This window comes from Megascapheus bottae, chromosome 36, assembly GCF_031878675.1.
Source record: "Megascapheus bottae isolate mThoBot1 chromosome 36, mThoBot2.hap1, whole genome shotgun sequence".
Lineage (NCBI taxonomy): Eukaryota > Metazoa > Chordata > Mammalia > Rodentia > Geomyidae > Megascapheus > Megascapheus bottae.
Genome location: NC_143544.1, coordinates 4335001 through 4353772, shown reverse-complemented (window position 1 = coordinate 4353772; position 18772 = coordinate 4335001). Strand labels below are relative to the sequence as shown.

The window sequence follows — 18772 nt, the reverse complement described above, 5'->3', positions numbered from 1 at the left end:
GGATGAGTAGATGGATGATTGGAAGGATAGAAAGATGGATGAATAGATGGATGATGGAAGAATGGAAGGATGGATGATTGAGGGGATGGATGGATGGATGGATGGACGGCTAGGTGGGTGGCTAAGCGGGTGAAAATATTTGAGGGCTACCCTTGGCATATTCTGTCACCGAGAACTGGCCATCTAGGAACTGAGCGGGCACAGTATTTCCAGCCTTAGTCATCAGACGCCCAAGTTCAGAGCTGGGCTCCGCCATGTCCGGGTGCTCCTGGATCGTATGAGAGTGTGCTAGGGAACTTTCCCTCCCAATCTCCTTTTCATGGTGCTCAGCACCGCCAGTCATTGTCGTGAAATCCGTGTCAGAGGTTAGCTGCTGTCACCATGCCAAACCAAGCGCTGGCACAATGAGAGGAGACCGACCTTGGGACTCATGCCCTGCCCTCTCTCCTTCCTCAGGAACCGGCTGAAAGAACTCATGCAAGTGGAACTCGCGGCGCTCTCGACTGGACTCCGAACGCAGTAAGTGGATCCGCCGGGGCCACTCATTACATACACACATGGGCTTCTCTGACGTGTTCTCGGCACCAAGCTCTCTTCTATAAGCCTGAAATTCCCACAGAAATGTTGCTGTCTGCCTCTCTTTTTGTCTTGCTTTGACCGTCCTGTCAGATCTGGAGATGGGAAAGGGGCTTGTGAGGCAGAACTGCCTCTCCAGCCCAGCTCTCACACCTCCCAGTAGCCTTCGAAGCCTTCAAAGTGACGATGGTATGAACCCCACCATGAGTGTCGGGGAGTAACACAAAATGGGTTGTGTTTTCTTTCCACTCCCCACAATCTTCTCATTAGGAAGACGGTGTGTCTCCTCTGCAAAGCAGAAAGACAACCCAGTAGACCCAAGTTTCCTAATGAGACTGTGTCCCTGTTAATTTTCTTCTTTCATTAAAAAAACTTATTTATGATGGTGTAACCCCAAAGTCATTTGAGAATGATTCATGGTGCCTCTTTGGAAGAATATACAGCAAGCAATTATAGAAAAACAAATACAAAAGAGAATTTTCTGCTTTAAGACACTGGTGTAGAGATATCATTTGTGGGTTTTTTTTTCTTCTTTTAGTCAGTATTTTTCCACTGCATTTTTCCTCATATACAGGACTTTACTTTGGGTGAAGACAGCACAGTATCACCTCCATGAAGTTTCCAGCATGGCCTTTCCTCTCGGATAGATCTATCTGGGAGAAACTTGTGCTTATGAATAAATGTGTAATAATTTAACAGATACTCAAATTTTAATGTAGTCACTTAAGGAAATTTTATTTTTTCAAGATGTAGCTTCTGTGGTGCATTTCAGTATTGCTTAGAATTGCAATTCAGAATTGCAATAGAATCTGATTTACTTCATCAAATACCATTCGCTATCAGGAAGGAGCAGGTGGAGTCAAAGGCCAGCAGACTCTAGACCTGGAAGAAGCTGATCAAAAGGAATTCTTTGCCCTGAGTTGGCATTGCATAGCTAGCTTTATTATGAGGAATTTACATATAAGTGCAGAGGAGGAGAAGGAGGAAGAGGGAGAGGAGGCAGAGAGAAGGAAAGGAATGGAGAATTTGCAGTTCCTTACTCTTTGTTACCCTGATCAGCTAAAGCCTGTATTACATAGTAGATTAGACTTGGTCTTTTATTCCAATCATAAAGAAAATTTGTGCCTGCCACAAGTATCTTTTCCTTGCCTTTGATGTTTAGGATACATTTCCTAAAAACAGACAGGTCTTGTAAGTGATAAAAGGTCTTTTTTTTTTCTATATCTTTTGGCATGCAGTCTGTCCAGATCTTTTGGGCATAAAGTGAAGTAGGCTCATTACTTTGTTTGTTTCCTACTCAGAGCAGTGTCTTTCTCTGGGTATCTTTGAGCTGTAGGGTGCACACAGCAGATAGGTAGAGGAAGGGAGGTTCAAGGATCAACTAGGTTTCAGGTTAGGTAAACCCATGGCCTTCATAGTTCAAAAACTGCTGTTTCTCGTGAAAGAGGCTCGTGTTCCAGCCTGGCCCCAGGGCCTTAGCTTCTAACTGTGGGGAGGCACTGGTCCTCTCGACAATTAGTATATTGTTATCAAGGAGCTCATGCTCATTTGTGTATGGATAATGGTATTTTATATCTACAGACTTCAATCTAAAGAGGGAAAAAGTTTTACTTCGTGTTCCAAACCAGCAAGTTGATATTATGAATGATATATTTGATATATTTTTTTTCATTGCAAAAGGAAGAAATGGAAACTACCTCATTGGGGAAATGGAAGAGTATTACCCAATCTCTGTGTCTGGCAGGTTTCTGTGTTTTTCTGGTCACTACAGCTAGTCTGGTACCTGGAGCTCAATCTAGTCCCAGGGCAAGAGGTCACTCACTCATTCCTGTAGAAGGGTTGAGTTCTGGGAGGTTGCCAGGCTTTGCAGTGGGTAGGGGATCTGGGATCTGAGCTAGCAGTGTTCCTAGGATGTATCTGCTTGTGGGGGTACATGGCTGGTGATGAGACCACCGTACTGTCTTCTTTGCAAGGACTTGGCAGTTAGAATTTGCTTGTGTCTAATAATTGAGCCAGAACCCATAGTAAGGCCATCTCATCTTGATCTGAGGCAGGGTTTTAATATCCTGGCCAGATCCAGAAAAAGAAAAAAAATTCCATTTCCTGCTTCCAAGTTTGGTTATTGTTTATTATGTGATTTTTCCCAGAATGCTCCTTTTGTGTTGGACACAGATTGGCAATGATGTGATAGGGATCGTTCGCTGATTATAAACTAGAAATATGGGTGTGTTCTGGCTCTCTGTGGTCCTCAGCGAGCTCTTCAGGTGAAAGAATGATCCAGACAGCTCACATCAGCGGATTCATTAGTTGAACTTCAGGCTTGAAGCAATTTCCTACCATTTGTAACTTCCTTGTAACATCCCTGTGGAGTTAGGCGTTCATGGTATCCAGTGTCACAAGTATGAACTGGGAGAAGTTATTTTAAGGTTTGTCTCTCTGTTTAGTCCAGAAATATCCAATACAAGTGGTAGGAGCACCAATCGAGCAAGCAAAGGCTGAAATAAAATGCTGCTGCCGGGGCTGGGGGGGTGGAGGGGGCTGGAGGGTGGAGGGGTGGGTTGGCAGGAGGATGCATTCTTGCCCCCAGTGTCTAACACTGGCAATCACTCACTCACTCCAGGGTGCGGCTTCCTTCCCCAGCATCTTCAGGGTTGACTTGCTGGAGCTTGGGGTGCAGGCCAAAGCAGAACCAAGTTAGGGCAGAGAGGAGGAGAGAGAGCATAATGCCGGTCCTTTCCCCAAAGGTGTGATTCCCTCAAGTTACAGATCTCAGCAGATGGGTTGGAAATGGAGGGCTTCAGTTAGTAGAGATATAGCGAGAGTAGAGAGATTAGGAGAGAGGAGAGCGGGAGAGGGAGAGGGAGAGGGAGAGAGTGCACAGAGAAACAGAAGAACTTCATTTCCTTCCGCATCATGTCGTGTCGGTTGGAATGAAAGAAAATAAAAAAGGAAGTCATCAGCAGGAGGCTTTGAAAGACGGCTGAGTTCGTGGATAGGAAATAAAAAAGGTTCGAGTCCATGTGCTCCGGTTTTCCTTAATGCTCCTTTTCCTTCTTCCCTGGTTCCCTCACTCCTCCACAGAGAGCGGTGGTGTTGATTCTGGTGGGGGCAGGGGATTTCACAGTGAACAGATACAAAAGGGGTGATGATGAGACCGTAAGGTGGAAATTTAAAGCAAGTGAAAGAATCCCAGTTATATTAACTGCCAGTTGCCAAGACTCAGATGATACATGTTGGGATTTAGATCTAGTATCTCCCCTGGTGTCTCCTGGGTTTGGCAGAAATGAACCTCTGCAGAGAAGTGCTTGGATTCTGAGGGCTCTGGTTTTATGGATGGCTGGTGGGACCAGTAGAAGGGTTAGTGTGTCCTGGGAGGTCTGTCCTGGGGCCAGGTCCTTCTGCTCCCTTTCTCTCTGCTTTCTGGCTGCCGTCGCTGAGCGGCTTGACTTTGCCACAACCTCCCGGCCCCTGGCCCCGTCCTGCTCAGCTCAGCGATGGATCCTCATGTTGTCCTCTGAAACCAAGAAGCCGGCTTCATTTCTCAGGTGGTCACAGTGGCAGAAAACAGAGCCACACAGTGAGGAGCTGGGTAGCTGCATCTCAGATGTGAGCCAGCACGCAGGATTCCTTCTGATGCCTGCCTGCATGTTTTCTTCTCCCTCCATCCCAGTCCAACTGGCCTTCCTGAAAGGCTATCCTCACCCTCCCCACAGAATATCCCCCCTCCAGGCCTTCCTCCACCCCAGCAAGGACCATGTACTGTACACAGAGACCAGCTCTCCCCACCAACTCATGAACCTACACTCGGCACCACAAAGGCAGCTGTGAATGCACTAATAACAGAAACACTGGGGCCCAGGCCCTACCTGAGTCATTACTCACTGATCACAGGAGGCAATTTCGAGCAGATTGACTGGTGACCAGCCTCCTCCCGGGCGTCCAGGCACGAGGACACTTGGCTGCCTCTCTAACCCCTGAACAGATGGCCAGAGAGCGTTGTTGCTCACCACAGCCGGTGCAGGTCTGGCTGCGGAAGGCGACCCTTCCATGTCTTGCATGCAAAATCAGGTTCTTTCACCCAGGGGCTGTGGCACAACTGCCTGTCTTTTATTTTCAGAGCGTAATCCAAGCTCTCATCGACCTTCTTTGTGTTCATTTTGGAACACACACACACCACTGAAGACACTGAGGAAATGAGATACCTGGACACCACTCTCAGGCAACTTCTTCCCTGAAAAATCTGTGCCTAGATGTGAGGCCCAAAGCTGTGGCCATTGATGCTTTGTGATTTAGAGTTACAATTTTTGAGATTAAGTTTAGGTTGAGGTATTTTTCTCTGTTAATTTCTTTTAATTATTATTATTATTTTTTTTGCCAGTCCTGGGCTTAAGCTCAGGGCCTGAAGCACTGTCCTTGGACTTTTCTCAAGGCTAGAGCTTTACCCCTTGAGTCTCAGCACCACTTCCAGATTTTTCTAAGTATGTGGTACCGAGGAATCTAACCCGGGTCTTCGTGCATGCTAGCTAAGCACTCTACCACTAGGCCAAACTCCCGGCCCTTCTCTGTTAATTTCTGTAATCTTAATGGTAAGGAGCTGTGCATGAGGCCATCGAGGTAACAGCTGTGTCTTCAGGAGAGTCTGTCCTGTGCCCCAATGCCAGGGGCATCACTCTTAAGTGCTTAGGACATGTCAAGTTTCATTCCTTAGAATTTCTTCCCAATCACAAATACCTCTGAGGAAAACTATTCTGTCATATGAGTCAAACTTTATGTCACTGACACAAAAACACTGAATGACAAGGGCATACAAGGGTCTCAGAGGTTTCCCACTACGGCAGTGGGGAGGTTTGAGATCACGATAGCCAGCAGATACCAAGAGAGGAAATGCCTGGGCCACGTGGCTCCTTGTCTCTCCTCCACTTTTCCATCCTGGAACTTGGGCTTATGGAGGGTGGGTGTGCACATTCAGGGTGGGACCTCCTAGCTCCTTAGTCCTGTCTCGAGACACCCAGAGATGCTCCCTGCTGATCTCCTAAAGGCAGTCAGTCAGTACGATCAAGTCGCTGTCAATGCCAGCACCGTCCTGCCAGGGGGATGACGTTGACGTGCATGCCACTTGGAATTCATCTTACGCCCTCACTTCTGAATGGATGGTGCCACTGTATACTCAATCTCTTGTTGTTTGGGCTTTTCCTACCCTCACCCACCCACACTGGCATGGCCACCGTGAGAATCAAGGTGATCTTTAAGAGGAATGTCACCAACTCATTCCTCAATTCCACTGGTTAGAAAGTATGAGTCAGAAAGGAAATTCACCTTAAGGAACTGGTGGAAGAGGAAGGGAAGCCAGAAAAATGACCAACGACTCTGTGACACAGCCCTGTTCTGGGAAGGAAGGCGCCTCGGAAATTCCTGGGTTCTGAGAACTCATGACTTCTGAGTCAGGCTCCTCTCCCTTTATAGATCAGAGACGGCTGCTGTGTTGCTTCTTCACAAGGGTTTGGCGATGGCTAGAACCCAGAGCCAGGACTTCTCTCCTGTCCCAGGATCACTGGAATCTTAGCAAACCATATAAGGGAATGTTTGTTGCATGCACTATGTTTACAGAACAGTTCTCTGGAGCATATGCTGTCACCGTAGCTTCCAAACATGCTGGTGGTGAAGGTTTCTGAGTTGGGCATTGCAAGGTCAGAGGAGCGGTACTGCTTTGAGCTGTGTGTGCCCAGCAGACCACCGGGTCCTGCCTGGTGGTTCATTAGAATTCACATAAAGCAAGGAGCGGTTCCCTGGAGGAAGAGTGCAGGCTCAGAATCAGACAAAGGGAAATGTAACTCTTGGCTGTCTATTTGCCACATCTCCCAGCTTAAGAAAACGACCCATCCTTTCTTCATTCCCACTTTCCTCTTCTGGACCCGGCATGGTGACCTCAACCTCTATGTGTCTTGCAACCTTGTGTCCTTTTTCTGTATATAGGGGTGTCTGTTAAGAGACAGCCTTTTAGAGGGAATGAGACCCTCCGAAAGGAGCTCTGATACTGCTCCACTCAGCAGGAGAGAGCATTTTTGAAGAAGAAGAAATGGAGGAAGGAGAAAGACCTAACTAGCAATGGGGAATGGATGACAGCAATCTAGGAAATAACTGGTTTATGTTTGAAGACTTTTGCTTGGTAATAATCCAGTTCCCTTCACCCCAGCCATTTTCTATGCTGCATTTCAACCATTTCACTGACCACCGCCCTCCTCAAGTTAGTCCTCTTCTTTCACAACTCTAGCATTTGCAATGTTGAGAGCAAATTTGTAATGGAAGAATCTGCGCTGTGCTAAGTTCCTGTCTGGGTCCACGTAATGGTGTTATATGGGAATTCTATCACCGGATACAGAGAAGTCACATTTGGAGAGATCAGATCAGAGTCTTTATTAGAAAGCCAATGCCTCTGAGTGGACACCTGTCCCCAATAAACTTGCAGCCTAGAATACACTTCCTATTGTTAGGAAATGGCACCAAAGAAAGAGCAGAAAAATAGCATCAACAAACCAGATCATCGCTAATGGAGAGTTGGAGAGGGGTGCTCTGGTGACCCAAGGAGAGTCAGGAGACATGTGGCATGGCACAAAATGGCGACAGAGGAGACTGGAATGTAAATAGGGTCATGGTGGGGGGGCAGGGTCACCGGGAGCTCAAGAGTTCAAAGAGTCTCCCAAGTTCATGGTACTTATACGGCAGGTCTGGGAACCCATTGTCCTATCCCTACCCCTGTCTCTAGGAATTCAGGCTCTCCTGTCACCTTGGGGTGAAGTTGGGTCCAAGTTGGACCCAGTGTCCATAGTTCAGTGGACAGTGGATGTTACCCTTACTTCTTGAGATGCCAGCAAAGGGATTGGAAAAAAAATGTTATTTGTCATTCCCTGTATGTTCAGGGCTTCATCTCACTCACAACTTCCTTGTGGCTTAGGTCTTACAGACCAGAAAAGTAGAAACTAGAGGTCCATGCTTAGAGCACTCTCAGCCAGGCATCATCATCTAAGAGTGGCACTGGGTTTGAAGTCCAACCATGTGATTTCGAAACTCTATCCTGACGCCAGACCCTGCACTCAGGAAAACCTCCCCACAGGACAACTAAGTCCCACCACAGCAGGACTGACTGACAAGGCCTTTTGGCTTCAACAGGATGTGTGGGACTGAGGTTTGTGCTACCCAAAGTCCACGGGAAAGGCCTGGGTTGTATTTAGAACCTCTCTTCTCCCTGAAGGAGATGAAGCTGATGGCTGATGGGAAGTTTTCACAGACTCGTGGTGTGAAGTGTTGCTTTCTCCTTCTCTTCTCCTCCACACACAGAACAAGGAGGGGGAGGTACATAGGCCTACCACATTGTGTGATTTCCCGTGTATATTATAGCTTCCTGCTCTTCATAATCAAATGCTTCTTAAAGACTTAGGAGGATGGGGGAACTACAAGCAAGGTTATAACTATTCCAGTCTAAAGTTACCAAAAAAAATATTATTCAAAGCACACGCTCCTATTACTGCCTGGCTAGAGCCACCACAGATGGCAAACTCCTGCCTTCGGGCTGTGCAGGCTTGTCTTTTTGAAGGGGAACCACACCAGCCCAGAGACCCCAGAGAGGCCTTTGGCATCTTTGAATTTTCCCCCAAACCCACTCTGAGTCTGAACTCAGAGGCCTTGGGGGCATTGGTCACACCTGCTTCTCCCCTTCCCCTATGAGAGCTTTGGTTGGGGGTGTGGTCAAAGATGGAAGACCCAAACTGCCTCTCTTTCTCTGTTCCTCTAGGAGCCACTGGCTTCCCCCCGCCACCCCCCCCACAAAATTCATTCATTCATTTCATTTGCTCACTTAGCATGTGCATATTTAAATGTTCCTTAATGCCCAGCATGTGTATCAGTTACCTTTTACATCACCAAAATACATCACCGCCCCAGGGAGGAAAGACTTGTTTTGCCTCATGGCTTCAGGATGCTCAGGCTGTGGTTGCTAGGCCCACAGGCTTGGCCAGAGGAGCATGGCAACAAGGGTGAGTCATGGAGGAGTTTCTTCAGCTCATGGTGGACAGGAAGTTGGGGAACATGACAGGAAGAGGCCGGGGAAGGAGCTTACCACCCCAAGGAAGTACATTCCGTGACCGACTTCCTCCATCTGGGCTCTACTTCCCCAGCTAGCATCACCAGCTGAGGAAGATAGGCAACGACACACGGCACAGGCTGGAGCAGGCGTGGGTTATACGCACGTGTTAAAACGCGTTGCTGTGCTGACCTTGCTGAAGAAGGCTTGGAGGGGAGCAAAAGGGAAAGCCAAGGTCTTCAGTTAAGAGGGTGTTCAAAGTCCTTTGGGGCTGAGGCAAGATGACATTGACTTGTAATGATGCTGTAGCTCAGGGAAGGAAGGAAGTTGAAAGAATCTATGTCAGACAAGTCATTTCCTTACTTACCAACCTGTGTACAGTTATGGCTGACCTATCTACTTTTAACTACCTTTCTAAGTATAGATATTCTATCTGTCTGTCTATCTATCTATTATCTGTCTTTGGTTATATATTTCTTTGAATCTATATAGTCATCTTTATGTATCTTTGTATTTATTATCAGATATCTTTGCATCTATCATTTATTTTTGTATCTATTATCTGCTTACCTCTATTTATATACCTATCCTATCATCTATATCTAATAACATATCTATCGAGCATGAATCATAGATAACTACCTAACTGTATGTATCTATTGTCAATTATCTATGGATGTATTTAATAATCTATCAACTAGCTATGTTTGTATGTATATATAGCTGTGATACCTATCATCTGTCTGTGTATCGATATCTCTAATAATCTATGAACATTATGTATGTATCTGTATGTATGTATGTATCATCCATCTACTGTGTGTCTATTCTACCTATCTACCTATCTTCTTATATTTGTTGTTTCTCGGTCATCTGCCTGTCTCTAGTTAGTATTGCATAAAACCCAACCATTGACTCAATTCCCTGAGCAACAGTGACCCCCTACTGCGTAGTCTCAGTTCTGCAGACATTGTGAGATTTTTCATTGGCACGTTGGCACCTTTTATTCCTTTCTTTTGCATGTCCTGGCAAGGGATAAATGGGTCCATCTCCCCTGCTCCCATTGGCTCACAAGCACCCCTTGGCTGCTGCCTCTTCTTCCGCCTCCTTCCCCCCAGCTTACCTAGGATGACATGATTTCTTTCTACATCATTTGCTCATGCACTGAAGGCAGCCGTTCCTAATAGTTCTGTCACGAGTGTCAAACGGGCTGCTGCAAAGACACTAGCACTGCCTGCAGGAGATGGCGCCGTCTCAGCACTTTGTGTGACACCAATGGGGTGTGAGGTAACAGGGAAATAATTAGCTTAGCTAGATGTAAATGGAAGACGGATGAAGAAACTGTAAATCTGTGGCTGCCTGGTTGAGGTTTGAGGAAGGATAATTGAATGGGGTGCAGGGAAGACTACAGATGACAGCAGCAGGAAGAGACTTGTGGGGCAGCAGACCAAAATTCAGTCCACCCGTGTTTGTTGTATGTGCCTGCCGCTGCATGAAGCCTGTCAGCCAAGTGGAAGGGGGTGTGGGGAGAGGGATTCAACAGTAAGAGATGAGTGAGGCCCTGGAATCACTGCAGGAGGCCGGACGTCAGTGTAATTGACCCCTCTGTCAGATATTGGAAAGGTAGAGAAGCAGTTAGAAGCTCCATTAATAGGCAAAGCTGTTAGGGAGATCAGAAATAACTTTGGTTATGTGGGACTCTGGGACTCTGATTAAGTTACTTAACCTCTGGGACTATTGGGTGTGTCATTTATGGTGGGCAGGAAGTGATGTATCTACATACATACACATACCCATGAGAGCACTCACAGTTAAACTAGTGCTTGAACTCAGGGTCTTGTGTTTGCTAGGCAGTCACTTTACTGCATGATTGTACCTCTCCCCCCCGCCTCCGCCCCTTGGCATTTGACTACTTTTTAGGGAGGGTCTGGTACTTTTTGCCCAGGGCACCCTTAGACATGGATGTTTTCGTTTGTACATTATAGATACTGTATCTTGGCTTTAAATATATCACAAAAAGGGATGCTCAGGAACCAGTAGCTACTTTTTTTTTTTTCAAAGAAAGGCACAACATGTCAGTTGTCAGTTGGACTCATCAGTTGCAGACTTTCACAGCCTTAGATGATTCTCAACCGTATTAGTTGAAGAACTAGATAGGAGGCTCCTTACATTGGCCCTAGAATGGCCTAACTGCTTAGTATTCTGAGGGCCAGTGGTGAGCTGAGGTGAATTAAGGTTATATCTTGAAGGGCTTAGGTAGGAAAGAAAAGAATCAGACTCTAAAAGATGCTTTGAGGATACAGTTGAAGGAACTTGTTTAAAGAAGACCATGAAAAATGGACGAAGAGGAGACCTAAGCATCACCAGCCAACAGCATGGTGAAACAGAAAGAGGAGTACTTTATCAGAAGCCAGCTAAGTACGCCAAGCTGGTCATTAACACGAAGGAGTCAAGTTCTGCCTCCCCTAGACGGAGTCGCTTTCCAATCTGTGCATCTGGACCAGTGTGGTAAACTGAGATTCAGCAGACAAATGACTTCTTCCTCCTTGCCAGTCCTGATTAGGGAAAGCTCCCTGCTGTTCCTGCTGGGGAAGAATGTGTCTGAGCACAGCAGGAAGGTGCTGTGATTGATTAGCAATGTCTTCCAGGAAAGCAGGAGGAGTTGCTTCTGGCTCCTGTGCCAAGTCTTACCCCGGTACTCCAGGTGGCGGAAAGACATCTTCCCTTGTGGCAGAAGGGAGTCGGGAGGGAGATGCCGTTTGCTCCTGGGGATTGTAGCTACTCCTCCTGGTGCATCCATATCTAGATGAATGAGTTTGAGGTAACTGTCAAACAAGGGAGAGCAATGTCGTTGTTGGGATGGCCGGAATTCAGTAGTAATCTTGTCTGTGTGCAGGGGCTGAAATCCACGCGTGTGATAGATGCATTCACAGAGAAGCTCGGGGCTGTGCATTTTGGCAGGGGGGAAGGCAGGTCACCTTTGGGGGAAGGGCTGGGCTCTGTGTGCCACCATCTCCTCCCTGCCTTCCGGTAAGCAGATGTGTCCTCAGAGAAGAGCACCAGGCGGGCTGTTGGCAGACCCATCTCGGGGTGATGACCTTACTCGAATCCACCCTTTCATCATAAGAAGAACTGTAGTAAAGGTGAAGAAAACAGGCCAGATAAAAATGAATCGGGGAAATAAATCAGAGAAACAAACGTGCTGGCCTTTGTGGTGTGTCGTGGGAGCCTTGGAGTCTGGTTTTGCCAGAAGCCGGCTTCTGGCCGTGGGCATTTCCTGGTTTCCTCACCCGGGAAAGGGATTGGCCAGTGATTCCCTGGGGATGGGAGGGTTCAGTCAGCTCTCGCACTCCATCCTGGTGGAGGGTTTGGACATTGGCTCAGAGACGTGAGGGCTCACGGGTATCAAAGGGTCAGTGCTGGGTTATTTTTTTTTTCCTTTTTCCCGTACAACAGTTTCTAATGAGAAACCTGATGGAATCAAGTGCCTTGAATACCGAAAGAACACCATCCAACTTCTGTAGCTTTAGAATTCTCCAGTTCCTCCCTTCCCTTTCCCCCGGCTGGCCACGGTTGGCATGCGAAGCTGCACTCCAAGGGCAAAGCCTGTCTGATAAGGGGTTTCGTTTCTCAATCTGTGGGAAAAGGGAGAAGTGACTTTTTTTTTCCACATGGGCCAGATGAGAAAATGGGTGTCCCAGTCTACATGGAGGTCTCTCAGACTCTCTCCTCCCCGGTGCTGTGCACAAAAGACCGTCTCATCTGAAATTCAAGGATAAAATGGCTTTTCATTTTGATTCCCATTTTCTGACATTGGTCCTCTGGTAGTTATTAGTACGGGAGAAAAGCCTGCCTATTAGGTAGTCTCTGTCCTCTGCTGGCCTGCTGGCATCCCATTATCATTTCACCATGCCACCCACCGCTTCTCTTGAAACCTTCTGAATGGAGGGTCATTAGTGATTCCCTACCCCCACCCCCAGTTACAGTCAGTGGCTGAAAGCAAGATGGCCTCCAGTGAGGCCCTCCTCAAATTGTGAAAGTGAGGGTTTGAGATAATTGGGGGGGGGGTGGATAATTCAGGCTCTGTCTATCCTCTCTGTATGACTTCCCTTTTCCCTTTCTTCTTGGCCTTCTTTTTTATTTTTATTATTTTTTAGGTCATAGGGCTTGAACTCTGGGCCTGAGCACTGTCCCTGAGCTCTTCAGCTCAAGGTTACCACCTTACCCCTTGAGCCACAGTGCCACTTCCAGTTTTCCAGTGGTTACTTGGAGAAAAGAGTTTCACGGACTTCTTTTAGTCCTGGGACTGGCTTTGCACCTCGATCCTCAGATCTCAGCCTCCTGAGTAGCTTCCCATCCTTTCTCCATTTTAGTGGATTATTTTGGACAACCTTCCCCTACCCCCCAAAATAATGAAAGTACTCACATCTTAGCCTATCCACAGAGTATAGCAAGTTATTAAATAACTATGCTGAAGAGCTATTTTTTATTTTTATTTTTATTTTCCCCACCAGTCCTGGGCTTGAGCTCAGGGCCTGAGCACTGTCCTTGGACTTTCTCAAGGCTAGAGCTCTACCACTTGAGCCTCAGCAATACTTCCGGCTTTTTTCTATGTATGTGGTACCGAGGAATCGAACCCGGGTCTTCATGCATGCTAGGCAAGCACTTTAACCACCAGACCAAACTCCCGGCCTGAAGAGCTATTTTTTAAAATGAATACCCAACACATGCCAAACTTGCAGTGCCCCCTTTTATAGCAGGGTGTGTTTATTCAGATTTGTACCTGCCTGCCATATTTCTCAGTCACTTCAGGAATATATCATTCTTCTCCATTTCTCATGCGTTAAGATTCCCTTTCTGGAACAAGGATAATTCCAAAGCCAGGTTTCATCCTTCCTCATTGAGAATCCCAGTTCTCCACATTCTCACCACACTCTCCCCCATGCCCCTGTTACACACGTGGGCAGGGGACGTTGACTTCTGCAGAGCAGCCTCTTCTGGGCCTTAGCCCTATGGCGGCCCCAGTGAAGGTAGCAGATCATTCACATCTGCTTCTCATCTGGGCTCAGGCAGTGGTAACAGGGAAAATGGAGGACTCTTAGACTGAGCCACTACCTGGACTAAAACAAACTTTTGCCCTTGAAGTCTTCATATTTAATATGAGAGCAAGCAAGTCAGCCTCTTTGGAGGTAGAATGACTTCCTAGAGTGGATGGAAGGCATCATTAGCATGTGACATCTGTAGTCCCTCTTGTATTTTAGGCCTTAGCAAATGGTTAACAAACTGAAGGCCTTGGAAACAAAGTCCCATGACCCCCTTTCCCCTCATCCCTCATTCTTTCCTGAGGAAAGCTATAGAAACTAGAATTTCTCTTCCCCAAGGCTCTTAAGGACAGCCTTCCTCCCCCAAGCTAGTCATAAGAGCTAGACGTATTAGAGCTAGCCAAGAAACAATCCTCTAATCTACGATATTTGATCTGGAGTTCTAAGATTCTCCTTTCCAGCCCCTTCCAGAAAGAAGCCAGCCCCACACATGGGAAGACAGAGAGGCCTGGAAGGATTTGAGCAGATGGGTTTGGCTTCCTTTATCTGTTAGTGTCAGATCACAGCATTTTGTTCTATCACCGGTCTGTCCTTGCTTCATTGAACCTAAGCATGAAAATGGAAAGTTCACTCCGGGTCTTTGGGTCTTCAGTGTAAAGGCTCTTTTGTCAAATAAAAGTATGTTGAGATACATTTGTTACGGTCTGTTTCCCGCTAATCTATCTCTTTCAGCAGACTCTAATATTTCAGCAGGCTTGAAGGTCTATTGAGCCCGAAGAGGGGAAGTTTTAACTTCCTGATAGTTTATCCCGACAGGCAGCTTTTTCCTTCCCTTGCTGATGTCCTGAGTCTCAGTAGGCCGAGTCCTAGCCAGGGGCAGTATTACAAGTCCTGACCCAATAAAGTGCAACACACACGTCCAGGGAAAGAAAGGTTTAATGTCAGAGAAACTGAGAGGCTGCTTCCCTCGGGATGGAGAACTGCAACTGCTGTTAAGCTAACGGGGTTCCAGAGGGGAGGGGACCTGTGGGAATGAGGCTGTGGGAGTGTGAGTGGTGTGCAGCAAGTGGATTGTGAGCAGGCTGACGTGAGTGGTCAGGCCAGGTGGTCAGGCCAGGTCAGGGCGATGCAGATGCAGACGGTTTAAAATAAAACGACTTCGGGAGTCACCTCTCCAAATCAGACTGGGCAGTTTGAACAAAGCAGCTTACCTCTGCACCCCTCCACCCTTGCCCGGATTCTTTCTCTATTTAAACCTAAAACTCGTGTCAGTGCCAGGAAGATGGGCTAGAATGCTTGGTCACCATCTTTCCAGTGCGACCATTGAGTTAATTTCCTTTCCGGCCTCGGCACGGGTTACTATTGCACGTTTGCTCTGGGGGAAGTGCTAGCCCCATGTGTTGGAGACTTCATCCTGGGCTCTCTGGCCAAGGATTCTAAAGACAAGCAGGGGTGCTGCTTCAGTGTCTACAGAACTCCCCCATCAGGACGTACAGCAAGTTGCTGCAATCGCTTCTCAACTGAGGCTTGCCTGGTGATAGTTAAGATTAATTATGTCAACAGCTGGGCCTTTCTATGATAAAGTCTTGGCAAGACATGACTTTAGCTGAATGACAACCACTTTGACAGAAGCTCAGAGGCACCTTGGGATGAAGCCAAGATACTTTCGGAGGTGTGGAAGTGTATTGGGTGGTGATTCTCTCCCAGCAGAGGCGCAGTTGGTACTGGATAAACATTATAGTGTGATGGTTTGGGATTGGAGGGCAGAGCAAAACGTGGCCACCACACCTTCAAAACAGCCTAGGATGTGTTTGGGGCTCAGATAGCAGTACCCACAAAAGACGATAAGCACTTTACACCAGCAGTCTCCAAACCCCGGACCCTCTGGACCTGTCTGCCCTTTGCCAGCTCTCATTCCCCCTTCTTCCTTCAGTACGTATGTGGAGATTTTTCCTCTAGCCTCGCATCTTCCTAAAGGCATGGCTGCATCCTCTAGGTGATGAATGCTTTGCCAAAACTTTGCCATTTGACACCGTAGCCAGAGGTCAGCCAGAGCTGAGCCCCTTCCTGTCCCCCCAAAGCCATTTGGTGTTTCACCCCGCTGCCGACCTCCTCCCACGACTCTCCCATGCATGCAGCGTCTGCACCCTGGGTGTGTAATGAGCTTGTGTGCCTTTTCTCCTGTCAATCTTGTCTGTCGTCCAGATTCACTTATTGAAGCCTTCTACAGCAGGGGACAAAAAGGTCTCTTTTGCCAGGACAGGTGAAAGCCTCATTGGATGCATTCTGTCAAGGAAGTGATAGGTCTTTTAGGGCATTCCTAGAAGGCACAATCAAGTTATTTGGACTTTGAACTTCTTGGGCCTGGCTTCCCAGGGCTGATGGAGTTCTGGGTGGAGGGCTCTGCTAGTTAAGTGGAGTCAGGTTAATTCCCACAGCAGCACTGCTGTACGTTATGGAAAGTGCAGGCTGAATAACGTGCTTGGTTTCAAAGGTACGAAGGTGGACGGCCCAGCAGCTTCTCACGTAGTCTGGGAAAGTAGGCCTTCATCAACTGTCCCCATGAATTAATTACAGGTGTCATCAAAGCTGCTCTTGTTTACAGGTGGCCTGGGGTGTCCAGGAGCAAAGCTTGTGGTGCATGTGGTGAGAGCAGGAGTCAGGAGCAGGCTGGGTTAAGGAAGTTGTAGAGACTGAACAGTATCTTCCGAGCAAGGAGAAACCGAATGTCCCCGTCTATGAATAAATATTAGGTCCCCGTGTTCGCACACAAATTGATACAAATAATATCCTAAGATATATTCACAGTACACAATGTCAGCATTCAGAGTCATCAGAGCTGACAGTCGACCAGCGGTGATGGCCTGGTCCATTCCTCTAACTAAACAGCAGTTGTTTGTTGAAAGGAAGAGTGAGCGGTGAATTAATGGGCCCTGTGCAGTTCTTCGGTGACCTCCAACAACTCATTTGCTTTTGCAAAGCACACAGAAGCTAGACAGAGGCAAAGCCTGCAGCCCAGCCTAGCCCATGCTCAGAAAGAAAGGAAGGAGCCTGGTAACCGTGGCTCACACCTGCCATCCCAGCGACTCAGGGGCTGAGATTTCAGGGTCATGGTTCCAAGCCAGCCTGGGCAGACAAACCTGTGAGTTGGCTATCTCCAGCAGCCTCTGGGCCTCCCCCAGCCATACTGGAAGAGCAGGCAGAGATAGCCTAGCCAATTGGTATCGACTGGTTGATTTGGCTACTCCGATTCAAGAGCCATTCAGAAGGTGCTGGTCCGAGGTTGTGTCTTGTAGATTTTTGTCCTGTGTGCTTCCAAGTCTCCACTCTTTTGCTTTGAGCACTGTCAAACACAAGCAATCCTCACACAAAGAGAGGAACTGTAGGAGGATGACACTGTATAGCTCCGCCATTGGAAAAAGCCCTGTCCACCCAGCCCAACGAGTGAACTCCGCTGGTGAGGCCAACGGTACCCGGGGGACGAACTGAGACAGTTCAGTGACCAGCACTTAAGCACCGAGGTTAGGGCACAGTCCACCTCTCTCAGATGCAGCCCGTGACAGCAAGGGATGGAGCCACAAACGTGCTGTGGCCTTACACTCGCCCTGTGAGCACATCCCCAAGGAAATGCTGATTCCCATCTGCCACAGATCTAGACAGACGCAAACGTGCTTGTATCCAGAGACAAACTTGCAAGGAGACTCTTGAGATGGATGCCTGATTTCTTTTTCTTCTTCTTTTATTGTTAACTCAGGATCTTACAGCAAGTTTCTTTGTGGGAGAAAGGACTGGTTGACAAAGTGTCCTTATGGGCAATCACATCCTCTCTCCAGTTCATATCTCAAGCCACCTCTCTCTTTGTCTGTCTCTCTCCCGGGAAGAACTAAACATCCTCATTTGAACTTGACTTAGAGACAGACGTAGAGCTGGAACCAGGCAGGCTGTGCCCTTCAGAACTGAAGGCAGATGAGATTGGCTCGGCCCTTCCCTGGCTTGTGACTGGAATGTGGAGTTCAGCTGGCTGAAAAGGGAAATGGGTTGGGTGTTTCTGCTTAGAAGTTCTGTCCGATTAAAGTCATGCAAGGCAGTGTTTACCAGTCACTCTGACTTTCCAACTTTTTTTTTTTTGCCAGTCCTGGGCTTGAGCTCAGGGCCTGAGCACTGTCCTTGGATTTTTCTCAAGGCTAGAACTCTACCACTTGAGCCTCAGCCCCACTTCTGGCTTTTTTTTTCTATATATGTGGTACCGAGGAATCGAACCCGGGTCTTCATGCATGCTAGGCAAGCACTTTAACCACTAGGCCAAACTCCCGGCCCCTGACTTTCCAACTTTTAATGATGGAATGAGAAAAGAAGAAAAAAAGTCTTTACTGATCTCAGACCTGTGGTAAACTAATGCACCTGGGAAACTTTGGGTGAGTGTAAATTACAGGGTTGTTTACACATAGGATTATATCATAAGGATGGATTAAAGGCTTAAATTACTGAAAGTCCTGTGAAGGCAACCCTTGGAGGAGAGCTCTCTTTGCAGTGCACAGTGCTGTTCAAGACGGAACGTCTTGCAGAGTTTTGAGCTTCCATCGCCAGATCTCATTCTTCTAAGCAGCTAGGACACAGGCGTGAGCACCAGTGCTGCTTTATGAACTCTTTCCCTGCCGATCATTGGCCTGGTTTCCTGCGTGTTTAATGGGCACGGAGGCAGTGCTGCAGGTGCCCACGCTTGATCTTCACTAGCAAAGCCCAGAAGTAGGCGGCATTAATTCATTTTATGACTGAATTCAAGGGCAGCTTAAAGCGTTTCAATGATAACTCCTGGGTCACAGGCGCATTTCTTAGCAGATGGAAGCATGGGGATTGGAACCAGAACCCAGAGAACTTAGAGACCTAAAACTTGATCTTCCTCCAGCTCCGCCAACCTTGACAGCGGACTGCCTGGCACCTGGTCCCCAGGCGGTGGTACGCCAGAGCAAGAGCATGCTCAGGGGTGCTGGGTCAAAGCAGGGATGTGATGCCATCCAGCCCTCCCGTTGCCCTTCTGCCGTCACCTTGCAGCCATAGAATTTGCTTGTCAGAGAGT

At 47.6% G+C, this 18772-nt stretch overlaps 1 protein-coding gene across 11 annotated transcripts in view; it reads left to right on the top strand.

The window, feature by feature from the left end:
* The first annotated feature begins 456 nt into the window (after positions 1-456).
* Positions 457-18772, top strand: part of Rbfox1 (RNA binding fox-1 homolog 1) — an 825209-nt gene continuing 806893 nt past the window's right edge. For all 11 annotated transcript variants that reach the window (XM_090324596.1, XM_090324586.1, XM_090324597.1 and 8 more), the window contains exon 1: positions 457-519. The gene's annotated coding sequence lies outside the window, so the exon portion shown is untranslated. The remainder of the gene's footprint in view (positions 520-18772) is intronic.